This window comes from Equus caballus, chromosome 4, assembly GCF_041296265.1.
Source record: "Equus caballus isolate H_3958 breed thoroughbred chromosome 4, TB-T2T, whole genome shotgun sequence".
NCBI classification, from domain to species: Eukaryota; Metazoa; Chordata; class Mammalia; order Perissodactyla; family Equidae; genus Equus; species Equus caballus.
In genome coordinates, this window is record NC_091687.1 from 83,454,572 (window position 1) to 83,478,987 (window position 24,416).

General features: G+C 38.5%; 1 long non-coding RNA gene across 2 annotated transcripts in view; it reads right to left on the reverse strand.

Annotated features, from left to right (window-relative positions):
• The window catches only part of LOC102149540 (uncharacterized), a 101,353-nt gene that overhangs the window by 60,899 nt on the left and 16,038 nt on the right, over positions 1-24,416 (reverse strand). For both annotated transcript variants that reach the window (XR_011437975.1, XR_011437976.1), the window contains exons 2-3: positions 24,263-24,377; positions 23,954-24,094 (exon numbers count right to left, since the gene is read on the reverse strand). This is a non-coding gene — a long non-coding RNA (uncharacterized lncRNA). The remainder of the gene's footprint in view (positions 1-23,953; positions 24,095-24,262; positions 24,378-24,416) is intronic.

Sequence of the window (24,416 nt, forward strand, 5' to 3'; positions counted from 1 at the left end):
TTATCTTCAGAAAGACAATGCAAGTCTCTCACAGAGTACCTGATCAACAAGACGGCTCTCTGATTAACCCTCCTCCAACCAGGGTGGGTCAGGGTTCCAACCCTGATGCTTTTCTGGGCTTTCTACTGAGGCTGTGCTTTTCTCTCCTCCTGCCCCTTGGGTACGCTAAGGTGAACTGAGGTCTCAATAGCTAGAAATGAAGATGCCCCATCTTCCCTCACATGTAAAAGTTGTCTGTATAGATACACATTCACTGTTATGCACAGTGTGGGAATTCAGAGAAATAGGATACAATCCTTGTTATCAAGATGCTTGTAGGCTGATCAGAACACAAGGACAGGACAGCCTTGCTTTTATCCCCCAAAATTAATATAATGAGAATTTCAGGCAACTATGGAGGAAGGTCAGAAGAGAGATTTTTGGTCAAGAGGACTTTCAGAGGTTCTGTCAACCACACAAGCAGGAGTCAAACTCACAAATGCATAAGGATGTGTGGATCTATGAAGGTGTGAAAACACTACTCCATTCATTTTTCTGTACCTCCTTTCTTCTTTTTACGTTCACAAGTCATGTCCCTTTGCCCACCTAGGGTGTCCAGCTGCCTAAACCCTACCTCAACTGTACAGGACAACTTTATGCTCAAAATCTTTTCTTTTCTTTTTTATTTCCATTCTAAACTCACCAGTCCTACTTCCCCATTCTCTGTACTCTGGTCTCTCCTGGGAAAATTCAAACTTAAGTATGACTCTACCAGACAAAAATTATGCTGTAATGGTTACAGTGAGTTACTGTTGCTGGTAATATTAGTCATTAAGTTAGGCTATGTAGATATTTTTAAGAAGATCACTAAAATTACTTCCAAAGGAGTGCTTATTACGTATTCTTACACAGACCATCTTAGTACAATGGCTCCTAAACAAACTACCTCAGGAAATTTTTTACTGATTTTATTTTAAATTAAAAAAACAGTGAATGCAATCAATATTTTAAACCAGGTTACTAACTTGACTTTTGTTTGAGTTTCTTTTTTTTAAGTTAAGAAAAAGACCTGAGCAACCTCGCTTAAATTAATCAAAAACAATTCATTTTAGACACTTCAAATGTTTCAATATTTTGCGTTGAATCAATCTGCCTAGTTAAAAAGAAACTTACTTTGGCTTTATCTTGAAATTTTCACTGCATTTTACAATTACCCTTAATAAATTATGAAAACTGAGAATTCAATGTATTTGAGGTTCTACTATATCTGCATGCGTATAAAACAGACAATAGAGTCTTATAGAAAAATCCTCCCTTGGAGAAAATGTGAAAAAGATAGAAGATTAAAATAGGATTGCCATTTACACTACATATATCAAACTTTCAACAAATGCCTGAGACCCACTATGTAGTTGTTAAGCTGTTTGCCTTGTACAACCAATCTCAGGTCACTCCTAAAAACTTACATAAGGGTTTCAGATCCAAAATAAGGCACACTTATGAACATTGGTAAGAAACCAAAGTTAACCATAACCAGCATAAACTTGATTGGCTTTGACATTTTCTTGAGAAATAACCCTCTAAAGAAAAGATCTGTACATAGGTTGCTCAAACAGCTCTATTTCCTAAATTTCAACAAGCGATTCCTTGTGCCTTATAAAATAATCCATTTAAGTTGGGAGAACTACAATCTTGGAAAATACCATATCTTCTATGAGAAAGTATAGTCCCAAAAGGACTAAAGTTTATGGTGACTAAGTCATTCTAAATATAAAGATTCCACAGTAAAAATTCACTGCTGTGTCTCCATCACCATCTCAGCAACTGATTAAATCTCATTTAGAAATAAAGGCCTATAATGAAGATGGGTGGTAGTACTTCTCAATTTTAACTAGTATTTTAATTGTCCCAGGAGACTGTGTGACTCCTCGCTCTATAACAGTATAGTTACCAACTGGCTTGCTACTATTGATTTGATTTTGTAGATAAACTTTCCTAAAGGAAACACAATTTACTGATGAGCTCCATGGAATTCTAATCTACTTCTTAGGCATTTTTTCTTATAAATTAACAAACTAGCATTGTTATGTATAACTAAATTCCTTTAGGATGAACCAATCTTCCAGAACTTACTTATTCCTGATGAAACTGAGAAAATTTGCTTTCAGTACCTGCAAACTGGAGAAGATGTCATACTCTCATCTGGAAGCAGACAGTCTCAGAGCCTGGGGCTCTAAAAAGCAGCTCTTTCTCGCATGGCACTTTCCTCACTTCCACAGCAAATGTTCAATTTTTGAATATTAAGTTTATTACTTTCACCCTTTTTGCATGCATCCTTAGGACTCCTTTCCACTCTCCTGGCCTCACTTTCAGAAGAGTAAATCACTCACATATTTACATTGATGTCTTAAGAAAGCAAATTTGTAGTCGAGTTCATTTGAATAATGTGCCAGGCATCATTTTAGAAGGGGAAAGTGCCCTGAAATCAATCAGTAAATGAAAGGGAATAACTCCAAAAACATTATAGGGCTCCCATTTCCAGAACAATGAGGACTGTCTGTGGGATGAAGAGAGAGCATCTGTCGCAATACAAACATTTAGGGCATTTGGGGCGACAAAGCCCAGACTGGGGTTCTTGGGCAGGGAGAACATGCTCAACTGATCACCTGCTGACTCACAACTACCAAAACCTATAGCCAGGTGCCTCTTTCAAAACTGTAGGATTTTGGAGCCAGATGCTACTTTAGTGATGAACTAAGCCAAAAGCTTAATATTTCCAATGAGAAAAAAATGAACCAGAAGTTTCAGGATTTGCCTGCCATCACACTGTCTCCTAGAAGTAAGCTGGGACCTTGGACTGGAGGCTTAGAGCTTCCTAAAGCCCCACTTTTTTTTGCATTTTAACATGCACTGAGGGACACAACTCACGCCCTTTCCTCCTCACTGTGCTTTCATCACTTAGAAGTACTATATTAAGCAGAAGTAAATAATTATTTTATGTAGGTCTAATTAACCTCAAATTGACTAGTGTTGGCCCCAAACTTTCTTTATTACCCCAAGAAAGTCTACTATGAGCAAAAGAATCTATTCAGTTGGACATAGGTTTTGGAGATATATGCAGCTGCTTGGGGTAGGAGAGAAGGAACCGCCACTCTCGGAGCAGAAAGTTTCAACTGCTAGGAGAAAGTGGAAGGGAACTAAGCCCTCCCAGCTGACAAGATAAAGGAATTGCCCACAGGAAAGATAGTCGGGAACCAGGTTGACATGTACTCTGTCTTTACTTTTAGGCTAAAAAAAAAAAGACTCTGAAGAATTGCTGTCCTGAGGCAAATTGTACATGTATTTCTTCATTTTAAATAGCCCCAAATTGTATCTAAAGAATCTTTTTCACAATAGATAAACAGGAAATGAAGAAGGACTCTCATCTAGTATGTATCCCACCATATGTGAAAATGACTTATAAGGAATAATAGTCTTCAAACTTTTAATATCTTTTAAATAATTAACTACATATTATCTTTTAAATGGCATCATAGATTTTGTTTTCTTTTGGAAACAGGATTGTCTACTATCTCTTCTTCCTCAAATCCAATTTAATTCATCAAAAATACAGGAGGAAAGTGGGAGAGAGAGCAGATGCTCAGGGCAATTTGCCTGTGGGGATGACTCAATGCATGGGTCCTGAGAGTGTGACATTAGGATCCTCTAGTATGAAGGACAACACATTTGCCTCAAGGTAAACTAAGGTCTAAGTGCTAGGTAATCCTGAAGTCCCTACTAAGATTTCAGGACTTTCCCTGGAATTAACACACAGCTTGTCTAGATATCTCATTCATTTATTCATAAAACATTTATTGACCAACTATATGCCTAGTACTGTGCTAGGTGCTAAAAATACAAAGTCAAATGCAACAGGCATCCTACCCTTAAAGACCTCATAGGCTAGTTCCAAGAATTCTTATTTAGCCCCAACACACCAGTGTTACTTCAAGCTGGATTCCATTCTGACTGGTGGACACCTGTGCCCCACTGATGTTTAAATATAATTTTAAGAACATGAAAGAACTTAAAAACATGCCAATGAATGAGTTTTAACAGAGGTGCATACAAGGCCCATGGGAGAATCCAGCAAGGAGTGGTTAAATTCACATGATGGCATTTGAGAAGGTTTCATGGAGAGGATGATATAGGAGTCTTTTTTCTTAACAACTCAGAGGATTCCCACGCTGGGATCGTGGAGTTAAGAAACACTACTCTAGTCCCTTAAACTCTACGTGTCCAGTATCTTTCCCCCCAAATCAGTTTTTCTCCTGATTTCCCTGTTTCTGTTATAGATCCACTATTTCTTTCTTTTTTTTCTTTTTTTTTTTTTTTGAGGAAGACTAGCCCTGAGCTAACATCTGCTGCCAATCCTCCTCTTTTTGCTGAGAAAGACTGGCCCCGACCTCACATCCATGCCCATCTTCCTCTACTTTATATGTGGGACGTCTACCACAGCATGGCTTGCCAAGTGGTGCCATGTCCCGCACCGGTGATCTGCACCGGCGAACCCCAGGCTACCGAAGCGGAACGTGCGCACTTAACTGCTGTGCCACCGGGCCGCCACCGGGCCGTCCCCCGATATTGGGGTCGTAAAGAAGGAGGTTTGTGGTGAGAGTAGGAATGAGAGAATGGGCTCGAAACAGTAGGAAAAGTCCGGGCATTATTGGAATTATCAGGGCATGATCTTTCTTACTGAACAATATTTGGAAGCATCTCAAGCACTACTACCACACGATATACAACTAAATACAGCAATTTCACTTGGATGTTAAAAAGATAAGCTTACTGTTGATATTTTTCCAAAATGTTCATGGATATCTGGGAGCATGGTTTAAAAATAAATTAATTAATTAAAAAGGTAAGAAAGCAGAAAATAACCAGAGAATAGGAAGGATTGGAGCTCCAAACACTGATAAAGAGCTTCTTAGATGATATAGAATATAGAGAATATATATTCCTCTAATTCCCTTTCCTGGATGCTGGCCTTCACTAGTCATTGACTTCTGGACTGAGGATGCTGAGGAGGAGCTGTAGGGAAGATGTTTTTTGGCTGCCTGCCGTCCTCTGAACTGGGGCTGATAAAACACTAAAGGACAATAATAATGGTAAATTATTCTGTCTTGTTCCAAATGATTTTTAAAATTTTTGGAGAGCTTCCAAATGCTTTTGAACTAAGAGAGTGATTGCAATCCTAAATTTTAGGGACGTGAGAAAACTTAAAATGATCCTATTATTTTGAACTTAAAGTACCTTCATTCTTAATACATATTACTTTACAAGTTCTTACATATTTCAAGGTCTAAATAGATTTTCTAAATGTTCTTAGAGCCCTAACTTCTTTATTTTAACAGAAATTATTATATGGCCTTACTTCAATGTATAAATTAAATGTATATTCAAATATCCAATAACATAAAATGTTGCATATTAGCTTGAATTATATTTTGTGAGTAAACAAACTTAGAGCTTATGGATGATACCAGATGGAGAACCAAACATATGGGTATTTGCTGTATTTTGACTGCAAAGATAGAGAACAAGGAAGCTTAAACTATGCACGGTGCCTCAACCCTGACCTCCAGAGGCCACTCTAAGAATGACACAGGGTTTCTAATGTTTAACAGAGGACTGAGCTTTATAAAAGCTATCAAATTTGTCAACTTGCTTTAGTTAACCTGTCCCAGATCACAGCAAACAAATGAGAAAATTGTCCTGTCTTAATCCAGAAGGAACAATTCCAAACTTCTTTCATTTCCAAAGTAATCTTCAATATTTTCCAACTGGCTGGAATTTCTAACCCATTCAAGCGCTACAATTAACACCTCATTCACTCTTCCTTCTATTCTTTATGAAGAAGAATAATTCTTTTTTACAAAGAAGACTAACATTCTCCTTATTTGATTATCAGCTAAAAGAAGATTATCAGCAAAATGGTTCCCAGTTTTCCTGAATGACCTTTGAATCTTTTCCTATGTATCTCATTTTCTGTTCTTATGTTTATGTCTACTCTAAGACCTTTATTAGATTGTTGGCATTAAAGATCACATGTCAATGATGAAAGAGGTGAATTTATTTATTATACTTTAAGGGAATTTCATATTTCTATACTCATAAACTTCTCAAAGAACATCCTGGAAAATTGCAGTTAATTAAATGAGTTAGCTGCTAATGAGATTTAAACAAACAAACAAGCTACTAATGAGATTTAAATAACATGAAGAAATGTTACTTAAAGCTCACTAACAAATCTTACACCCTCAAAGTGTTACTTCGACAAATAAATATGAACAAGATGGCGTCAGATGCCACATAGGGTCTTGTTTTCCAGGAATTAACTACCAAAACTTAGGCTGGGCACACGTGGCCTATGTTTTAAGAATAGAGAACTACAACTATCAGGATCCACACTCCTCTGAAAGGCTTGTTGAGAGCTGCCGTCGTGGCAGGATCCCACATAACCACCACCATACTTCCAACAGTACCCGCCAAATTTCCCCTTTCCCATTCCCAAGCTATGTAGAATATGAATCCCACAAGTGAGCAAATTTGAGGGCTGCAGAGGGTAGTGTTATTAGGACCTACCACCTTGCTGAGTATGATTCTGTGATTTATAAGAAATATATATAGGACGAAATCTACAAGAGAGTCACTTATGGGGAAGAAATGGAGTTGGCCAACACAGGTACAATAAACAAAAATGAAACTTAACCTTACCTAACGTTAATTGCAGGAATTTCCAGCTCTTCTCAGAAATCAGCAAAGTTACACCAGTCAATCCCCAGACACCAGCCAATCCCCAAATACCAAGTTTGTTTACACTATCTTTGGACTTCTTTGTTCCCCTGACTCAGCTACCCCTACCCAAATAAGGAAGAAGACCACTAGGCAACACATCTGAAAAAGCCAAATAACTTCTGCATTTATCCCATAAAAACTCTTTAGTCTGTGAGCAACTCAAAACTCATTGCTCCTGTCGCCTTGAGTTTCCTGGCTTGCAAGTCGAAATCCTTACAATAAATTCATCTTCCTGCTTAGTTTTACTCAGTGTGTAGAGTTTGGTTTTGACATATATTTTTGTTCATTCAGATGACCAAAATATATTTCTCATATATAGTTGGTCTTCATCCACAGTTCCTGGCTCAGAGCTCCCAAAACCTTGGAACTTCCTGAGTGACAAGAACAATGGGAACAACATTTATTATAATACTTGCTCTCTTGTTCTCAGTTCCTGCAGTTGATTCAGAGCTATAAAGGTAAAATGGATGTCTTGTTACTCACAACAAGCCCCTTTCCACCACAACTAGGTTTATGTTAATGAGGTGACTTTTGGAAATCATCTAAGGATGGGGGCTGGTTGCCAGGGGAACCAACCATGTGATTAGAGGGTTAGAAATTTCAGTCCCACCCCCTAATTTTTGGGAAGGGGTTAGGATGATAGAGGTTGAATCAATCATCAATGGCCAATGATTTAATCAATCGGGCCTATGTAATAAAACCTTCATAAAAAAACAAAAAGAAGGGATTCAGACAGCTTCTGCGTTGGTGAACACGGGAAGAGTGGTGCACCTGGTGAAGGCATAGCAGCTCTGTGCCCCTTCCCACATACCATGCCCTATGTATCTTTTCATCTAGCTGTTGATTCGTAGCCTTTAATAGCCTTTGTAATAAACTAATAATCTAGTGAGTAAACAGCTTTCTCTTAGTTCTGTGAATTGCTCTAGCAAATTAAATGAACCCAAGGAGGGGATGGTGGCAACCTCTGATTTATAGCCAGTAGGTCAGAAGCACAGGTAACAAACAACCAGGACTTGCAGCTGGCATCCAAAGTGGAGGATGGTCTTGTGGGACTGAGCCCTTTACCTGTAGAATCTGATGCTATCTCTGGGTAGATAGTGTTAGAATCGAGTTGAATTGTAGGACACCCAGCTGGTGTCTAGAGGAGCATTGCACGGTGACGTGGGGGGAAATCACCCCCTCAACACTAAAATTTGGTGCAGAACCCAAAATACTGAGGCTCTTTGCCACAACCTGAGGCAAACAGGTAGATAGTTCAGAAGAATGTGATAAGAGTTTTCCAAGAATCTTGGTGACTAGGAGAGTTGATTGAGTATAAGCACCTTGTGGTGGGATGGAGGTCAAAGAATTATAGGATTTACCACATGTCCCCAGCGGGCCTGTGCCACAAAGCTGGAGCAGCAGTTACAGCCAACCAAAGAGAGAGCAATGAATGACCTTTCAATGCAACGAGAGCACAGCTGTCTTTTGCAACTCTCCTTTTCTCACTCCTCCACTAAAGTGAGGAAAATATGGGAAGGTTTCTGCATTTCTCTCTTTCTCTGTCTAGCCTTGCTGAGATTCACAGATAGACAGGTAGATAGAGAGAAATATAAACAGAGAGGCAGAAGGAGAGCTCTCCAGCCTTGCAGGGGTGCATCTATATACACAGAGAGAGAGAGGGAGAGGAAGAGAATAATGAACATGAATCAACACTGCCTGCAAGCAGCTCATTCTCTAGTAGAATAAGCCAATATGATTATTTTCAAATAAAATACTGAAAGGTCACCTGTATAAATAATTATTTAACAATTTGTTGAAATATATAGTCAACAGCCCTGCTTTTATGTGTTGCACCTATAAAAACCACTTATATGCCAGCGTCTGGAAACATGTCTATTTCAACTCTGTTTCTTTACTATGGTCTGACCCGAGTAGGAGCTACATACCTGCTTGGCCCATAGAGACAAGCTGCAAACCCCAAAAGCTGTTTGCAGCCCTCCTCACTTGTTCCTGATCTCCTGCTTCAGTCAGTTCATCTTTTTCTCCTGATTCTTGGCTTTGATCTCACTTTTTTAAACTTGTTCTTGCCACTTTGGACCTGGCATTTAATCTGCTCTCTTTGGCTCCTGGCTGACGCCTCTGACTTGGATCCCTCCAATCAATTCTCTCTGGTTATTTGCCATGTAGAATACTACATGAATGAGCCCCTCTGGGCTTAAACCAACTCCAGTCATGCAGACTTAACCTTCTTATGAAGGTAGCTCAGATCAATTAGCACCCACAGAAAAATGCTAACTAGTTAAACTCCACAAATATGCCCATTTCATAGTTTTTTCACGTTTGAAGATCTTGACACAATGAAAATGGCAGAAAGTAAAGGTTATTACCAGTCTTGCAATTACCATTCTTAAACTAAAAAAGCATGTAGGACACTGACAATGTAAAAGTTAAAGTAAATAATAAGAGTTCTAATGGCAACCTAAGTGTGATGACACATTGTAGGCCTGGGGCTCCGTCATAGCTACTGAGCCCACTGGTGTTCATTGGGACCAGTGGCTCTCAACAGGCAGGTACTGTCCAGTAGACACCGGGTCGTTCTGAAGTGCTGTGGAGTGGTTTCTTGGCTCTCAGTGATTGTAAGGTGCTATTGAGTTTAGTGGGCCCGAGCCAGGGATGTAACGCATTGGACAATCCAGCAAAATAAAGAATTGTCCAGCATCCCACACAACTTGTGAGTGTTGTACCTGACATTAATGTGGGTGAAAATCTTGCTTGTAATTTTCTAAGCCTAGAGCTCATCTCCTTATGAAAAAAATACATGAAGTATTTTTTACAGTTTTAATTTTAATCATACCAAATTTTCCAAGAATGCTGCTACTATGAAAATTGAGACTGTTTTGTTTGGTTTGGTTCAGAATTTTAACAAGAGTTGTTGCTCACCATTTCACAAGAAGACATCCCAGACAGCAAGGTTGCCTGTGGCAGTTGAGTCACGGATATGGCAGGTGCATCAATCTGGATTTGTAGCTATTAGATTTGTAGTGATTCTACACAAGTGAAATAAAATCACTCCTTTGTTATATCTTTTAATACAGTCATCCCTGATTGACTATTGAAATAGATATTGTTTATTATAAATTACTTTCGTTTTATATCTCATTTACATTTAGTTGAGATTTTTTGATTGATTTTTAATATACACACATTATCAAATAAGATAGTAAAAGGATGTCATAAAATACTTTTCCTAAAAGGAGCACTGGGCCTGGCATGATTGACAACCAGTCATTTGGTTCTATTTCAAAGTTCCAAAGTCAGTTCTAGTTTCTTAGGTTTCCACTCCCAGTTCCTCTACTAAGGAAATAAAACCAAACAAAACTGTCTAAAGATAGTCAAGCCAAGGATAGCAAAGAATATTTTCTACATAAGGAAAGAAATTTGAAGGGATGATTGGTCAAATCATCAGAAATTTCTTTCTTCCAAAGACTTCACTAAACTCAAGCATTCGCTCTGGTGTTCAGAGTGGGGGGCACCACTGCAGGGGTGGGACGGCTCCGAGCTCATTAGGGGGCCAGTGATGAAGGTGACGTAAAGTGAACAGAGTAACACAATTGTGCTTAAGAAGTAAAAATTTGCACTCAAATTATTTTCTGTATCCTTGTCGGTGTTTTTTCTTGGTATCCACTTGGTTCAGAGCAGAATCAAAAGAGAGGATGGCATCCAGGACCCACATGAATCAGCTCCCAAGCCCAAGCTGAGCTCAAGTCACAAACCCCAGCAAACAGGTATGAAATAAGTTGGAGAAGAATTCTACTTGGCGTATCAAATACTCTGTTTCTTTGGGGGAAAATACCATACTTTGGACATATAGCAAAGATTGGCGAACCTACTTTAAAGGCTATTTATTAAAGTGTTCCTATTTTACTAAAGGTATGCATTTTAGTATAATCGGGGGATGGGGGAATTTTATGCCTCCTCAGAAATGCTTTTTCACAAATAAGAACTCAAGAAGCAAGTTTTGTTAACCTCTTTCCTTCCACACAGATGGAAGAGAGCCCCTTCCCACAAGAGATTTCAGGGTGCTGAGGGAATGATTCACATGACCAAGCCACCAGATTAATTTTCCATCTTTCTATTTGTTACAATTGCTTCTCCAAGCTGAGAGGACTGTTTCAATTTTTGATGAACATTTTAAAAGCTCAGTGTTATACTAATATTTTGCAAGGTTTGTATGGATTGGCCAACTAAAACTCAATATAATCATTATCTGGAAGTAGCTTTTGGAATAATCATTAACTAAATAAATTATATTATTTTAATGAAGAGAAGAAAAACATTTTCCTAGGGAATACTTTTTTTAATTAGTAGATTTGTTCTCCAAGTTGTAAGACATTAGCATTCACATCTTGCCTCTGCTTTACAGCTGGACAACACTTTTATCATTAAGAGAAGGAAATTATGACTAGCACTCAACAATAGGAATATTGCCTGAAGAATGAGTGTTTCTCTCATTAAGGCTTTCAAAATGACTTCTGAGATCATGATACATTATTTAACATTCCAGGAAAAGAAGAGACAACTGTAACTATAGTTACCAAGTGTATCAGAGACCCCTGCTTTCCAGAATAGCCTCCAGATTAAGTATTTATTCAAGGAAGTTGTCATGTAAACACACTTAGGGGCAGGAGGTTAGAGAAGACTTTAAATGCACCTGTCACAAACATTTTAATATGCAACATTTCTTGCCTTCATTTGTTTTTCATAAAACACTATGTACTTAGAAAACATCTTTTAAGAGATATGCTTCCTTGAGTTGTCTAGGATAAAAACCATTAGATAGTCTTAGTTCTGGTACAGCAGGTATTTATTTTCTAGACCTCACATGCCTAGGCTGTTGTACTCGTGGAAGGCCTTGGCTTGCTTAATACATTTAACTGGAAAGAAGGAACTCCCATTGTTTTAGCAGACAGAAAGCAGAATGCCCAGCTCACCTTGTCTCGAGAAAAACACCCCTCAATTAACTTCATGGGGATTTAAAATTCCAGTGTGCTAGGTCCCTTCTGGAAGTAATGATGTCTACACCTCAGGCTGTGCTATAGGGTGTATTATTTATTCTCCATATTGGTACTCAATATATTTGGCTTATTCAGACTGTATAAGAACATAGGATCTAAAATCAGGTATCTGGATTTGAATACTGGATACTTCACTTACTAGATTTGTGGGCATGATCAAGTTACTTAATCTCTCCAAAATTCCATTTCTCCATCTTTAAAATGGAGAAAATAGTAGAATCTTTCTCATAGTTCAATTTTGAGGATTAAATGAGGTAACTCAAGTATAGTGCAAAGTATGGTAATAGCAGGCACTCAATAAATGTTATCTATTATTATTGTTGTTGTTGATGTTGTTATATATGCCTATCACAGCTTTAAGGAGTTAAAATTACATTAAAGAAGATATTGGGGCCAGCCAGATGGCCCAGCGGTTAAGTTCCTACATCCACTTCAGCGGCCTGGAGTTCGCTGGTTCCGATCCTGGGTGTGGACCTATGCACTGCTTATCAAGCCATGCTGTGGCAGGCATCCCACTTATAAAATAGAGGAAGATGGGCAGAGATGTTAGCTCCGGGCCAGTCTTCTTCAGCAAAAAAAGAGGAAGATTGTTAGCAGATGTTAGCTCAGGGCCAGCCTTCCTCAAAAAAAAAAAAAAAAAAAGAGAAGATATTCATAAATTTATTTAAACTGTTCTTAACCCAATTGTTAGCCTTCCTTGCTTCAGGCATTGCCTTTCTCTGGTGCATTTGGCAAGTGAGGTTGTGTTCTGTCCCCTCCTGAGTCACCTTCTTAGCACTCTTTGTGTGCTCTTCTGGGCTTCCTTTGTTCACTGAGACCACTGGCCTTCTCAGTGCAGTGGTAATGCCACAACCTGGGCAACTCTGCACCTTCCTTAATTCCCGAGTGTGTATCTGTCCACAGTGCTAACCCCCGGGATACAGAGGTACACCAGAAAGGAGAAGGGGAAATTAAAGAAATTAGAATATGGGAGAAAAAATTTAAATCACATAGTAAATAAAAGGATGCCCACAGTCCATGGAAAAAGAAAGTCATTTTCATCACAGATCACCTTTTTACAGTGAGAACCCACTTGTTGTCCTTGCTTCTCTGACTTGACTGCTGCCGTTCTTCCTTCTCCTCAAAGAGTGTCTCTTCTTTTATGCTCTTCAGAGCCACCATCCATCACCCTTTAGAAAAACATCACCCCTTCCCGTCCACAGGGGTTGTTTATTCTAAGGATCCATCTCACTTACTCATATGATCCACAGGACATCATGTTCTATGACACTTTTCCCAAAGACTTCATTACTCAACTTGGAATTACACCTTGAGGGAAAGCTAGTAGTTATGCACACAGACAGTAGAACAATCTAGATTGAAGTTTACCTCTCCAAGGTATCTTCCAAGTATTTCTCTTCTTCCAAGATTTCTCTATTGGTGTTAGGAAAAGAAAAGGCAATCTTTCTCATTCTTCCAAGATAATCAACAGGGAGCTATTCTTTAAACATACACACCCCTCCGAAGGAGGGAGGTGAAATTCAGAGGCAATATAATATTGAAGGAAGTATTTTTCCTAAAAAAAGAGTGCAGTCTATAACCCACAAGGATGGCAAGCTATTATATGATTCTGCACAGAGGCATCAATTCCCTTTTGTTCATCTATTTGAGATATCCAAATTACAACCTTAACCTCAGGCCCCTCATCCTAGTGGGGTTTCAACTCCCTTCGGAGAACTTGAACTATCCCTCCTGTGTTAGCCAGACAGTTGAGGGGAACCAAACAACTATGCCTAAAGTTGCTGCTCCTTCTCTGCCAGGAGCCAAGAAAAGTCTTAGTGTACAGGAAAACTCTTGATTTTGTGGCCAAATTTGTGAATTATCTTATTAGATGCAATAAACTGTGGTTTATTCTTTTAGATGTTTTAGGTATAAATCATAGCACAGAAATTATGATGACTCAGATGCTTCTTATCTAATATTTGTGCCACAATTTTCTCGGCCAAATTCTTAGAGGGAGCAATCTTATATACATTCTTTAATTACTGATGTTGTTAGAAAAATAAAGGTTCAAATATTAGTCAAAAATATTTGGTTTTTGAAAATGACCACAAGTCAAATAGAAATAGAAGGTAGATTTCAAATCACCAAAAAAAAAAGAAAGAAAAATGAAATAAATTTATTTAATCAAGCAAAACTCAGGACAGAAAAAGAACAATATGGTGAAAAAAGCATAATAAAAAGTAAATAGGACTTCTCCTTTGGGACTCGACAGAGCAGCTGGTACAAGTACATTGCCTCCCGTGCTGTACAGCAACAAGAAAACTGGATGGAGTATATGAGGGAACCGTTTTCAGGTGTTGAATAGCACAGAACTATGATTCTCCAGAGAAGAAAGACACACGCTAGCCCTGGATTTCTGCCTGAAGGTTGCTTTCCTACTTGGCTCAAGGAGGTGGACTCCAAGAGGAGTGACAGAAGTTAAGGAGGCAGATGCTGAGTTCCAAGTTGCTGAAGGGGCTATCTTCATGGAGGCCAGGCAGAAGCCTGCATAGAGACTGAAGGTGGGTTATCGAGCTTGGCTGAAAAATGCATATGACGAGACTTTGGGAAGCTGAGCTGAGATTGTCTGCTACAGAGCTGAGAACTTCTGGTTCAACAACTTATGAAAAGGCATTTTCCAAATGGTTAACATTCATTTCACGTTGAGCACAGGGGAGATATTATTAAAAATTCTCTTCATCCAACTCCATCAGAAAATATAAATAAGACCAGAGGCTACTAGATGGAGAAACTAAATGAAAATGTAGGTAAGTTGGCAAAATAACCCGGAGTGCACAACCATCAAGTCCTAGGGTAATATTACACATAACGAGCTTCCATGAATTTCTTTTTTTGAGGAAGCTTAGCCCTGAGCTAACATCTGCTGCCAATCCTCCTCTTTTTGCTGAGGAAGACTGGCCCTGAGCTAACATTCATGCCCTTCTTCCTCTACTTTATATGTGGGACACCTGCCATAGATGGCTTAACAAGTGGTATGTAGGCCTGCACCCAGGATGAGAACCGGCAAACCCCAGGCTGCCAAAGCCGAACGTGCGAACTTAACCACTGTGCCACTGGGCTGGCTGCTGCATGAATTTCTTTAAACATGTTTCAAGAATCATTTCCTAGTGAGTCATGTCTAAAATACAGATCTCAATTTTAGATATCTTTAGCTAATAAATATTATGGTAGATTTGTGACTCATTTCTCATTTGTATGAGTCAGTTCTGTTCTTACTTTTGCTGGACTATTAGAGCAAGAAAAACCAAAGAGAGCAATACCTGCCATCCTGGTTTCCTCATACGCAAACCAGAGGCAAATATCTGTAAGCTCCGAACATGACAGCTACTGAATAAACACATTTTGATTATTTAGATTTATTCTGCCAAAGGGGGCTATAAACTGCATACAAACCATAGCTTTATTGCATTTTCCTAAGTAACTCATTCAACATGACTTTTTATATTAACATATGGCAGGTACTGTTTTGGGCACTGGAATTAGGCAGTGAACAAAACTAACAAAAATCTTTGCCCTCATGGAACTTGAAGATAATCACAGTGTTAACATGACCAAGAGGACTGAGTTGGCTTATTTTATTTTTTTCTTGGTTAATGCTTTTAGGAATAAGTTACCCTTTTCATTTTCTCAGTTGGTTTGGCTTTATTCCTTATTTTAATAGTTTAGACTGCTTATTAAAGAAAAATTACATTTGACTTATTCATAATCATCAAGTATCATCAAGTAGTTTTAAACATTATACTAGAAAATTTGTACATCTAGGAGTTTCTTTCAAAGAAATAATTCAAAATGGATAAAAGTTTTTCACCAAAAGGATGTTCATCACAGTTTTATTAGAGCATACTTTATTTCTTTAATTTTGCTTATTCACATATTTAAAATTTTCTACAATGATTGTATGGTGCTTTTGTTAGAAAAAGAGTATTATTTTTAATTTTTTAAGTGTAGTCCTTTGTATTGCCTATAGAAAATTAGGTCACAAATAAATATAAAATTTGCTTTTAAAATAATATTTTATTGAACCAAGAAATCTATGGGTGACCTAAGGAAATTATGCAATTAATGGAGGTCTCTTTGGCTGAAAAAAAGCAGTGGACTGGAGAAAACCTTTTTGTGAAATATTACTTGGGTAATCAAGCTTTCACTTGGTTCTTTCTGATGTGTATTACAATATATTTTTATATGAAGGAAGAATAATCTGTAGAAAGCAAACTTTCTGCCGCTTAAATGGAAATGCCATTACAGTAGTGACAGCCATCCTCAGTTTAAGAACTGCCTTGAATGAAGAGTCGAATCCTTCACAGTTAATGCTCTCCTGAAGGGGGTTGCTAAAGAATTTTTTTCAATTTAAAAAGAAAAATTTTTAAAAACGAAGTCAGGTGAGTACAAAGATACAGATTCACGTATCTTATCTGACAGTCTGCAGAAATTTAAAAGTAAACTAGAACTACTATTGAAAGTCAGGGTAACATTTGTAGGTATAGATCTCTCCAAAAGAAAAAAAAAAGGCACAGACAGGCTTAGCCACAGAAACCTGTCAATAACTGGGGCATGAAGTCGGTCTTTCCTGACTCCCTTTTGGTGCGTGCACTGCTCTGTGAGTTGATATGCATGAGGTTTGAGGTTATTGTACGTGAATGAGTAAGAGAACATACCATGATTCTACATGCCCAGAAACGTGAGCGTTGGTAACAAGAAATACTTTGGGCTCTTTTCTTTTTCACAAGTTATATTAGATTGAAGAAAAATTTTCCTAATTTTCATTTCAGTTTAGAGTTTACTTCACTGGTTACTAATATCTGGATTTTTTTTTTAAAAAATAGAACTTTAAGAAACTCCATTTCTTTTGTAAAGGTAAATTAAGCTCTAATTATGGGTACAGTCACTGATTTCATCAGCACAAACAATTGCTAATGTAGTGGAAAAAACTAATATCGGGAAATGTCCGTTAGCACTGTGACTCCATAAATCTAGTGCTCTTTAGGTTCTTGCCTCATGTTAGAGTGTGTTCTCCACATATTTGGTGTTCAGAAAACATTCCCTGAACACCTACTATGTCTGGGCACTCTGGTAGGCACTTGGAATTTAACAGGAAATAAGATAATAAGATCCCTGCCCTTTGGGAGATAGATTAAAAATAAGCAAATTATGTACACGTTTTGATAAGTGTTTTGAAGGAAATAAATGGGAAGCTGAGCAGAGACTAATAGGGAAGTAGAGAATCTACGTTAGATGGGAAAGTCAAAGAGATGAAATTTAAGCTAAGACTTGAAGTCTGAGAAGGAGCCCATGGGGAGCGAGAATGGGTGGAAGGATGGTGGGGAGAGAGGGGAAAGGCTTCCATGTGAAACAAAAGTCCCGAATAAAGCAAAGCTCATGTGTTCAATCAACTCAAAGGAGATTAGAAAGAGAGAAGGGCAGAAAACTAGGAGCAGACAGGGGTCAGGTGATTGCTATTCTCATCAATTAGATGCTCTTGGCCTTTTCTATGTCATGAAGCCATTTGAATATCGGTTAAAAGTTAAGGAACTTCATCCCCAAAAAAGGGCATATGAAAAATTTACATGAAATTTTGCATACAATTTTAGGGCTCTCAGAGAGTAGTATTCATACCTGATTTGTCTTTGGTACAGAGGACCCAGACCACTTCATTTGAGTGAAAAACTTTCTTGGCACAAGCCTCCCCCCAGACACCTGGGGAAAATCCCTCTACTGGAGAGCCGAGCAAGCTGCCCTCAATTTCCGTACATACAGGCACACAAGCCAATGCACCTCAGAAGAAAGTTTTAGTTAACAGTATAGAAAAATTCATAGATGTTTCCCTTCACCAAGCAAGTTATTGTTTCCCAGCAGCTTCACAGTGTCTCACCATGAGTATTCCCACATAACACTTAGGGTCCTGGTTGGGGAATTTTTCACCCTTCCTCAGTGAGTTGTCTGCAGGGAATCCGCTGCTCTGTCCTTTATTGGCACAGCCCTTATGCCAATGGGATCCTCCCACCTTCTTTTCCTTGCCTTATTGTCCGGAGACAGACCCTAACCTGCAGGCTTCTGTTCTTCATGTAGATGCCCCCCTGACTCCCCTGGGCACTTGAACATACGTTGGCTAAAGATGTATAGAAGTCTCCATCTAGGTGTGTCAGCACGTCTCTAGCGCAGAGGTAAGATACCAGAGTGGGGCTGTCTGTGCTCAAGAGTGAAGTCACCAAGCCCCCTCAGTGACAAGCTTTATCCCAATCTGTTCCCCCATCCCAATGTGTTTCCTATGCTCGCTCTCAGGACCAACCTTTAATTTCTTCAAGTGAACTTGAGGAAATTGAGGGTCATGTTCACAACCTAACTTGTTTTCTTAATGCCTATAAAATACCACCCAAAACAACAGCTTTTAAATCTTATTAAAACAAATATCAATAACACGAAATCACCATATGATGCATGAGATTTTGATGCACCAATCTGCAGAACCAATTCAAGTCAATATTCTAGAGAAATAAAATATTCCGACCAGTCTTCTAACATTTGCAATAATGAAGCTAGTGCATAAATGGCATTTCATTGCCTATCACTCAAGCATGAACTCTGTCCTAGTGCAGAACTTCCACTTCTAATGGGTCATGGTGGTGCTAGTGTAGGTTGAATTGTATCCCCCAAAATGGTATGTTAATGTCCTAACCCCAGTAATGTGTAAATGTAACTTTATTTGGAAATGATGTCTTTGCAAATGTAATCGAGTTAAGATGAGGACAAACTAGATTAGCATGGGCCCAAATCCAATGACTAGTATCCTTATAAGAAGGGGAAATTTTAGATAAAAGCACACACGGGGGAAAGTCCTATGAAGAAGGAGATAGAGAGAGGAGTTATATGTCTACAAGACAAGGAACAACAAGGATTGCTGGCAACCTCCAGAAGCAAGGAGAGGAGCAAGGGACAGATACTCTCTCAGGGCCTCCAGAAGAAACCAACCTGGCTGACACTTGGATTTTGGACTTCTGGCTTCCTGAACTGAGATAGAATAAATTTCTGTTGTTCGAAGCCCCCCCTGTTTGTATTACTTGGTTATGGCAGGCCTAGAAAACTAAAATAGGTGGCAATGGCTTTATCCAAGGGGAAGACCAGACAGGATATTTTCAGTATTATAATTTGCAGAATGTCATTTTTTCAAAGAGAGAACAAAAAAAATCTAACCAAATAGATGTGCTTTACTTCGTGGGAAGGCTAAAACCAGGAAGTAGTCCCTTCAATTCTTGAAATTTTATCATTCTCTGACTCTTAAACCAGAAAAATAGTGTAGCCAAGATTATGCACACAATTGGTCGTCATGAGAAGCAACTTACTCATATAGTAACCTACTGAAAAGGGGCAAGCCAGCCGTCCAGTCTGAGCTGGTAAGCCTGCACTTCTGCTCCTTGGTGAATGTTATTTCTTTATGCCAAAGGACAGTTTTAGCCTAAATTATCCATCCTGCCTATCAAAATCACATTCAACAAAACTGCATGTATTGCATAAACATGCAATACATGTTTTTAGTGTTCACATAATTGTGTTTTTTTTTCAGAAGCTAAATACTTAAAATTTAGACAATTTAGACAACCAGAGAAACCTTCATTTCTCTTCCAGGATACATATATTTCTAGTGTAAACTTTTTAAACAAAGCAAAGCATCATAAATCTTTTCCACAAGTAAATTTTAACCTTGAACCAAATAAAAGTGATTTAGTATTTTCTTGGAGAGACAGGCTCCTACAAAGCCGAAAAGGAAAAGCAAGAGAAATAGTTTAAAACAAAGAGCTTGATTTGTTTCAGACAACCACAAACAAAGAAACAGAAAAGGTCTCATCTCTAAGCAAACATCGCAGAAAATGTCAGCGGAACAGAAAATGTCAAAAGAGAAAAAATTTAACCTTTTTAAATCCTATTCATTTCCCACAGAATTTAAGAATCTTTCCTTTTTAAATAAAAATTTTCTTCCTTTTTTTTGATTGCAGGAAAGAATATAAATCAGTCCGGCACTGCCCTGTAAAACCCAGGCTTGCACTAAACAGGAGCAACAAATGTGTGAACCGACCTTCCTTTCCAAGTGCTGTCTTTCCTTCAAAGGCCTTAGAGCATCAATAACAGAGACTACATACAGTTCAAGGGCATGCAATAGAGAACAAAATGAGCCTTAAGTTTACGTCCATCCTTCCCTCTGCCCAGGACAATCGAGCAGAGTGGAAGGGCTGCTTTGCACAGTCTCAGGGATGCCCTTCCCATCACATAATCTATCTGTGGCATCTCAGCAGAATGGCTCAGAGCTGACCTCTGGAGGGAGTGGGTGGGAGCCGTTACCGTTCCTCACTTAGGAACCATGTCACCTTGGCAATTTACTTAACCTCCCAAGCCTTAGATTCCTCATCTACTGAACAGGATAATAATGTGTCCTATCTCATAGGGTTGTGAAGGGGCATAAGATAAGGCAACTACCTAGCATTACTAGAAGGAACTCAACAAACCACATGTGTATTGTTAATATACATAAGCTTAGGATACAGAAAGTGAGGAAGTGTTTAAATCTTCCTTCTGGGTCTCTCCTCTACAAGTATGTTCATTTATTTGTCCTCCACCCCACTTCCTGACATTTTGTCTGTTTTGTTCTCACAACGCTTACATTAAACAGCTAACGCTCCAGTTATGAGGTGATATGCCCTTGAGAGAAGAGAGATGTTGCCTCAGCTACTCAGGCTGATAGAGATTTAGCTTCCAATCTCCAACAAGCGGTGAGAGGCATTCAGGCCTCTGCACTGATGCCGTATCATGAAGTTACCAACAACAGTGAGGAGAAACTGAGTTCAAGACACAACATAAGCTGAAGCCTTCATGTATGCTCACTAGTAGATAAACATCTGGGGAGTTAGTGGCCAGATGAGTGTCCTCTCTGCCAAAACATTGGGATTTTTGATCAAGGAGCTGAAAGCCTCAGGTAGTCTGCTGGTTCCTCAACCATTAAGCCTAAAGATATGCACTGAATTGCAGCTACATCAAATGCTTTACTTTACCCATGAACCAGCAAAAGGAAGCAAGTTGATCCTGGGTGCCTCCCTTAAATGCCAATTGGTGTGTCAACAATCTTGGAATGGAGCTGGTGGACCAAGTGTCAGTTTTGCTCAGCACAAAAAGTCCTCTGAGTATGTGATCATAACATCTATGTGAAGGCATCAACTATGTAAGAGTTTCTTATATTAAGCCACAGTAAATTTTTCAACTTTGAGAATTAACGTTTTTGCCTTCATTCACCCAGAAGTAAGACTGGTCTTATTTTGGTAAGCCTTGAGATTAAGTTCTAGCTTCTGTAGGAAGGAAACAAATAATTTTAGTGAGTTCATGAATGTTTGGAATTATGTGTCTTTTGGGAAGATTCAATTGGTCATTTTTATAGTTTGTTGTATATCCTAAGAGACATGCTGGAAGATGAGTTTGGCTAAAAATTGCAAAGAAAATTATTTTGGAATGAAATTCTAATACTTGTTATTTTCCATCGACTGAAAGTTCATTAAGTAAAATTTCACTTGTCATTCAAGCATAATTTTTATGTCAACTCTAAAATTATTTTTTTGAAACCCACTGGAATATAGTATACTCAGAGAAATAATTGATTAGAACGTTCCAAGATGCCTTATGAAATTTCTTGCCTTTTCCGCGTGAGCTGTCAATATCTTTTTAAAAAGACAAAAACATCCAGTTTAGAAGGACAGCTCTAGTTATTAAGGAGAATGGTCTTCCCAGCCTACAAAATTGTAAAAACAAAACAAAACACCTACCGTGTGTTAATGAAATAAGAATGTATTGTTAGAATTCTGTGTGAAAGCTGGCCATAGAGACACATTCCTCTCATTCTTTGTCACACATCCTTTATGAAATGAAGGCTACTGTTGCCATAATGAACTGCATATAAACTAGTAATTATGCTCCTTCATTATTCCCAAGGTTAAAGATTTACTGTGACAGATAATAAAACACTTATAGCTAATGCTATACTATGGCTCTCAGAAAAGAATTTATATACAGAAATATAATAATTAGCCAAAACCACTTTTATGAAAATGTCCAGTAAAAAAAAGGCACTATACTGAAGTGTTTACCACTTCATAACATACTTCAATTTATTTCTAATGTGTTCCTTTTCTGCAGTATACTATGAACTTTTAGAGAGAAATTTTAGAGAAAATATTTCCTTTAAATTTTTTCTAGAAATGTATTCATGGACAGGATGATTTTAAATGTCATTATACAAATTGAAAAGAAAATTTTTCACCCTGTATTGGTCATCTTTTTCAAAATGATAGAGACTAAATTTGAAACTCACTTAACTCCATGGGAACTCTATTTAAGAAGTGGAAGGAATCAAAGGCTTATTCTGAAAATTATAATGTTTCCGTGTAGTAAGAATAATAACATCAAGAATCACATTGAATTCTTACAAAGCACCAGACATAATGCCTAGTGTTTCGTGGGGCATTTTGATACCTCCTTTTTTGAAGTTGCGAAAAATAACACGCAGTAAAGTGAAGTAACTTCTCCTGGTGCCCAGTTGAGTAAGTAGCAAAACTGGGATTTGAAATCAGAATCCTGATTAGTGATGGGGTTCAGGGGAGGCTGCCCCAAGACGGACCACTCCGGTATGTGGATTATTTTGAGCTGAAGATAATAAAGGCTCAGAAGACTCAAGAAAGACGTTTGACCTTCCCCCAAACTGCCTAAAAGAATTTAACATAGGAGGCCTGCTCCAGGAAAGAGTTATCACCTTAAGACAGCCATAGTATAATGTAAAATAAATGTGATAGAAAGGCACCAACAAGCCCATTTTTGGCCCAGCAAAACTAACAAACATTTGCATTTCCATCTCCATGTAAATTGTCTTCCTCCCCTCTGAAATCTCAAAGCACCACCCTCAGCATCCTCCTTTGCCTTTAGCTGACGATGGTATTTAAGCTGGCAGCTCGGCCATTTTGTGAGTTACCCAGTTTTCCTGTGTTTCTCCCATGTATATATACTGTAAAGCTTTGTTTAATTTTCTCCTGTTACTCGTCTTGTGTCAATTTGGCTTGTAGCCCAGCCAGAAGGACCCAGAGAAGGCAGAGGATTTACCTTCCTCCCCTACACCAGGAACCTATTCCCTGAACCTCTGCACTACAGCCTCTAAAGCCCAGCGCTTGGATATGATGATTCTAAGCATAGATGTGAAAACAGTTGAGGTCACAAATAAAATGTCCAGATATTCTGCATGATCTGAAAAAATCATTGTTTTTCCAGTTGGTAATGGAAATGCAAAAGCTGTCATCAGGAAGACAGGAATATTTTGTGCCCTTCCTCATAAAGACGTCAAAATAGTTTTAGATTTCAGATTTAATTCTTCTCTCCTGCCTTTGAGCGTCTATGATATTTCTCCGGATTCTGCACTTAGACCTCTTCTTTTCTTACCTGCAGTCCCTGTTTCCTTCTGTTTCCATCTATGTCGATGATTCCTAAATTTGTAATTCAAGCTGTACTCCCCTCTGTACTGAGTTTTACTCTGCAACCCCGAGTTGCTTCCTGCATATCTCCATTGCATGTATCGCAGGTGCTATAGCCTAAGCAAGTCCTGACAAAATTCACCATCTCTCCTCAAGCTGCTTCCCTCCTCTAGCATCAGTCCCTCTTCATCTTTACCCCACCAGTCTCTCAGATTTAAAACATCAGGGTCATCTTTTCTCCACCCAACTATTTCAATTTGACAAACAACTGGATGTTTAGATCTAATACATTCTGCTTCCAAGGTGTTTCTTACATTCACCATATCTTTATATCTATTCTGGTTTAAGCTCTTAACATTTATTTTCATAATTATTGCAATAGAATCTTAAATCATTTCTAATCTCTTGCTCTCCAATTAATTCTCCAAATAGCAGGCTGTGATATTGTATTTATATGTAGAACCAAACTAAGATGAAGTCACTTATGTCAGCAACAAAATGGAGTTGGCCAAGACACATGCATTAAGGAAAGTGAAACAACCTTACCTAACATAAGTTGAAAGGATTTACAGCTTGCCTCGGAAATCAGCAGAGGATGTCAACCAATTCCCAGACACCAGCCAATCCATAAATGCCAAGTCTGCTCACACCATCCCTGGACTTCCTTGTTCCTCTAACTCAGCTATCCTGATCCAAATAAGGAAGAAGACCACAAGGCAACCAATCAGCTGAAAAAGCCAAATAACTTCTGCATTTACCCCATAAAAGCCTTTAGTCTGTGAGCAACTCAGAACTCATTGCCCCCGTAGCCTTGAGTTCCTAGCTGGCAGGTCGAAACACTTGCAATAAACTCACCTGTCTACTTTGTTTTACTCAGTGTGCAGAGTTCCGTTTTTGACAATAACGAGGAATACGTATTTAGTCTTCATCTCCATTTCCGGAACAGAGCTCCTAAAACCCTTGGAATTTCCTGAGCAAGGAGAGCATAAAGGTGTCTTTTGTTATGTTA